Source organism: Lampetra planeri, chromosome 4, assembly GCF_965212315.1.
Source record: "Lampetra planeri chromosome 4, kcLamPlan1.2.h2, whole genome shotgun sequence".
NCBI lineage: Eukaryota > Metazoa > Chordata > Hyperoartia > Petromyzontiformes > Petromyzontidae > Lampetra > Lampetra planeri.
Genome location: NC_136110.1, coordinates 16,731,366 through 16,736,365, shown reverse-complemented (window position 1 = coordinate 16,736,365; position 5,000 = coordinate 16,731,366).

The window sequence follows — 5,000 nt, the reverse complement described above, 5'->3', positions numbered from 1 at the left end:
TGATGGGGTCTATGTGTAAAAATTTTGACTTTTTTGAGTGCAGGTGCAAATCTGCTGGAAAAGCCTGTGGAAGTTTCACGGCGTTCGTACGATATTTGGCGACGCAAAAATGAGCGATTTCCAAGCTCGATGGAATTCGGAGCGAGAGAAACGATGCCCCGTAACGCACATGAGAGCAATCCGGGCCAATTTCTCCCGTTTGATGGGGTCTATGTGTAAAAATTTTGACTTTTTTGAGTGCAGGTGCAAATCTGCTGAAAAAGCCTGTGGAAGTTTCACGGCGTTCGTACGATATTTGGCGACGCAAAAATGAGCGATTTCCCAGCTCGAGAGAATTCGGCGCGAGAGAAACGATGCCCCGTAACGCACATGAGAGCAATCCGGGCCAATTTCTCCCGTTTGATGGGGTCTATGTGTAAAAATTTTGACTTTTTTGAGTGCACGTGCAAATCTGCTGGAAAAGCCTGTGGAAGTTTCACGGCGTTCGTACGATATTTGGCGACGCAAAAATGAGCGATTTCCCAGCTCGATGGAATTCGGCGCGAGAGAAACGATGCCCCGTAACGCACATGAGAGCAATCCCGGCCAATTTCTCCCGTTTGATGGGGTCTATGTGTAAAAATTTTGACTTTTTTGAGTGCACGTGCAAATCTGCTGAAAAAGCCTGTGGAAGTTTCACGGCGTTCGTACGATATTTGGCGACGCAAAAATGAGCGATTTCCCAGCTCGATGGAATTCGGAGCGAGAGAAACGATGCCCCGTAACGCACATGAGAGCAATCCCGGCCAATTTCTCCCGTTTGATGGGGTCTATGTGTACAAATTTTGACTTTTTTGAGTGCACGTGCAAATCTGCTGAAAAAGCCTGTGGAAGTTTCACGGCGTTCGTACGATATTTGGCGACGCAAAAATGAGCGATTTCCCAGCTCGAGAGAATTCGGCGCGAGAGAAACGATGCCCCGTAACGCACATGAGAGCAATCCGGGCCAATTTCTCCCGTTTGATGGGGTCTATGTGTAAAAATTTTGACTTTTTTGAGTGCACGTGCAAATCTGCTGAAAAAGCCTGTGGAAGTTTCACGGCGTTCGTACGATATTTGGCGACGCAAAAATGAGCGATTTCCCAGCTCGATGGAATTCGGCGCGAGAGAAACGATGCCCCGTAACGCACATGAGAGCAATCCGGGCCAATTTCTCCCGTTTGATGGGGTCTATGTGTAAAAATTTTGACTTTTTTGAGTGCAGGTGCAAATCTGCTGAAAAAGCCTGTGGAAGTTTCACGGCGTTCGTACGATATTTGGCGACGCAAAAATGAGCGATTTCCCAGCTCGAGAGAATTCGGCGCGAGAGAAACGATGCCCCGTAACGCACATGAGAGCAATCCGGGCCAATTTCTCCCGTTTGATGGGGTCTATGTGTAAAAATTTTGACTTTTTTGAGTGCAGGTGCAAATCTGCTGGAAAAGCCTGTGGAAGTTTCACGGCGTTCGTACGATATTTGGCGACGCAAAAATGAGCGATTTCCCAGCTCGATGGAATTCGGAGCGAGAGAAACGATGCCCCGTAACGCACATGAGAGCAATCCCGGCCAATTTCTCCCGTTTGATGGGGTCTATGTGTACAAATTTTGACTTTTTTGAGTGCACGTGCCAATCTGCTGGAAAAGCCTGTGGAAGTTTCACGGCGTTCGTACGATATTTGGCGACGCAAAAATGAGCGATTTCCCAGCTCGATGGAATTCGGCGCGAGAGAAACGATGCCCCGTAACGCACATGAGAGCAATCCCGGCCAATTTCTCCCGTTTGATGGGGTCTATGTGTAAAAATTTTGACTTTTTTGAGTGCACGTGCAAATCTGCTGAAAAAGCCTGTGGAAGTTTCACGGCGTTCGTACGATATTTGGCGACGCAAAAATGAGCGATTTCCCAGCTCGATGGAATTCGGCGCGAGAGAAACGATGCCCCGTAACGCACATGAGAGCAATCCCGGCCAATTTCTCCCGTTTGATGGGGTCTATGTGTAAAAATTTTGACTTTTTTGAGTGCACGTGCAAATCTGCTGAAAAAGCCTGTGGAAGTTTCACGGCGTTCGTACGATATTTGGCGACGCAAAAATGAGCGATTTCCCAGCTCGATGGAATTCGGAGCGAGAGAAACGATGCCCCGTAACGCACATGAGAGCAATCCCGGCCAATTTCTCCCGTTTGATGGGGTCTATGTGTAAAAATTTTGACTTTTTTGAGTGCACGTGCAAATCTGCTGAAAAAGCCTGTGGAAGTTTCACGGCGTTCGTACGATATTTGGCGACGCAAAAATGAGCGATTTCCCAGCTCGAGAGAATTCGGCGCGAGAGAAACGATGCCCCGTAACGCACATGAGAGCAATCCGGGCCAATTTCTCCCGTTTGATGGGGTCTATGTGTAAAAATTTTGACTTTTTTGAGTGCACGTGCAAATCTGCTGGAAAAGCCTGTGGAAGTTTCACGGCGTTCGTACGATATTTGGCGACGCAAAAATGAGCGATTTCCCAGCTCGATGGAATTCGGCGCGACAGAAACGATGCCCCGTAACGCACATGAGAGCAATCCGGGCCAATTTCTCCCGTTTGATGGGGTCTATGTGTAAAAATTTTGACTTTTTTGAGTGCAGGTGCAAATCTGCTGAAAAAGCCTGTGGAAGTTTCACGGCGTTCGTACGATATTTGGCGACGCAAAAATGAGCGATTTCCCAGCTCGAGAGAATTCGGCGCGAGAGAAACGATGCCCCGTAACGCACATGAGAGCAATCCGGGCCAATTTCTCCCGTTTGATGGGGTCTATGTGTACAAATTTTGACTTTTTTGAGTGCACGTGCAAATCTGCTGAAAAAGCCTGTGGAAGTTTCACGGCGTTCGTACGATATTTGGCGACGCAAAAATGAGCGATTTCCCAGCTCGATGGAATTCGGCGCGACAGAAACGATGCCCCGTAACGCACATGAGAGCAATCCGGGCCAATTTCTCCCGTTTGATGGGGTCTATGTGTAAAAATTTTGACTTTTTTGAGTGCACGTGCAAATCTGCTGAAAAAGCCTGTGGAAGTTTCACGGCGTTCGTACGATATTTGGCGACGCAAAAATGAGCGATTTCCCAGCTCGAGAGAATTCGGCGCGAGAGAAACGATGCCCCGTAACGCACATGAGAGCAATCCGGGCCAATTTCTCCCGTTTGATGGGGTCTATGTGTAAAAATTTTGACTTTTTTGAGTGCAGGTGCAAATCTGCTGAAAAAGCCTGTGGAAGTTTCACGGCGTTCGTACGATATTTGGCGACGCAAAAATGAGCGATTTCCCAGCTCGATGGAATTCGGCGCGAGAGAAACGATGCCCCGTAACGCACATGAGAGCAATCCGGGCCAATTTCTCCCGTTTGATGGGGTCTATGTGTAAAAATTTTGACTTTTTTGAGTGCAGGTGCAAATCTGCTGAAAAAGCCTGTGGAAGTTTCACGGCGTTCGTACGATATTTGGCGACGCAAAAATGAGCGATTTCCCAGCTCGAGAGAATTCGGCGCGAGAGAAACGATGCCCCGTAACGCACATGAGAGCAATCCGGGCCAATTTCTCCCGTTTGATGGGGTCTATGTGTAAAAATTTTGACTTTTTTGAGTGCAGGTGCAAATCTGCTGGAAAAGCCTGTGGAAGTTTCATCCGACGAAAAAAGCACGTTCTCGAGAAAGCAGGAGAGCTAAGTCATTCACAAATTAGCTGGATTTGGCTTGTGGTTCGTTTCCCAAGTAACAGAGCGGCATCAACCTTTAAGTGCACGCCAGTACATCCCCGTGGGATACAGGGGGTCTCGGCGGACTTTGCTCGGGGGAAAAACGTCGAGGTGAGCCGCCTGGCCATGCTGTTCATGGGTCTCTCCTTTTTAAGTTTCGCCTGCCAATTTATTTTCTCTAGCGGTTTTATACACTAACACTCGATGTTTTGGGAAAGGAATACAATTGTTCAAAAAACGTCTTCGCAATTCATGTCGTTAGATTGCTAATGAAAATTCGTAAAAAAACGTACACGCCATACATGTTCTTTGCTTCCCTCTCGATACAAGTGAAGGGGAAAAACAGCCTTAACGGTTGCTAAAAAAATCGCCCTTTACATATACATGGGTCGTCTTCCCCTCTCGACAACGGAGACAAGTAACCCACGCCAGGCACTGTCAGTAACTGCCATAGATCTGCTTTAAAATGCCCATTCGTCTTGCGTCGCTCACGTTCCCGGAGCTTTGGGTAATGTCTGAGGCCTATCCCCGCTAATTTCTACCGTTTGTCGGTAGCTGTCTGTAAAAATATAGCATACACCAAAACGAGAAAATATTTCCATCGCACCTGCACAAGTGTATGGACAATGGCAATCTTCATGCGATGCATAAGTGGTGTGTGTCAGCAGGTTTTGTTTCCCAAGTTTTCCGTGAATGAGCGAGTATCTTGAGCTGTGTGACTCAGCCCGAGGGAGCCTCTTCTCCTCCAGAGTGTGTGGGGAAGGCTGTCCCCTTGGGTTGGTGCTGCACGGGTTCGCTGCGCTGTTTGGTCTTGTGCCAAGGAAGGCTGCCAACTGTGCAAGAATTTTAGGGTTGGTTTCAATTGCCGTTGCCGGTCCATAGAGTAGCGAGCATTGTAAGGCCGCTCTAGAGGTTTGCAGGCATGTGGGGTCGACCCCTGCTCCTTCCCTCCCCACCCCACGTAGGGTGTGTGTGGTGCGCTTACAGCTGCCTCAAAGTGGCTGGCCTTGTGGGAAGCCCTGTGTTTTGTGAGCTTTCAGCACCGTCAGGTTGCCAAACGGGGGTAGCATACACGACAAAGCGAGGCCCCTCCTTGTGGTGGTTTGTGTTGTGTGAAGTCCGTGCCAAAAGGGTGTGTTTACATGGTGTGCGTGGGGGTCCTGTCCGTCCGAATTTGGACGCGTGTGGGGACTCTCCTCTGCCTGGGTGCATGCTTGCCTCAGGAGAGTGACTCCTGCCTGCCCTACTTGG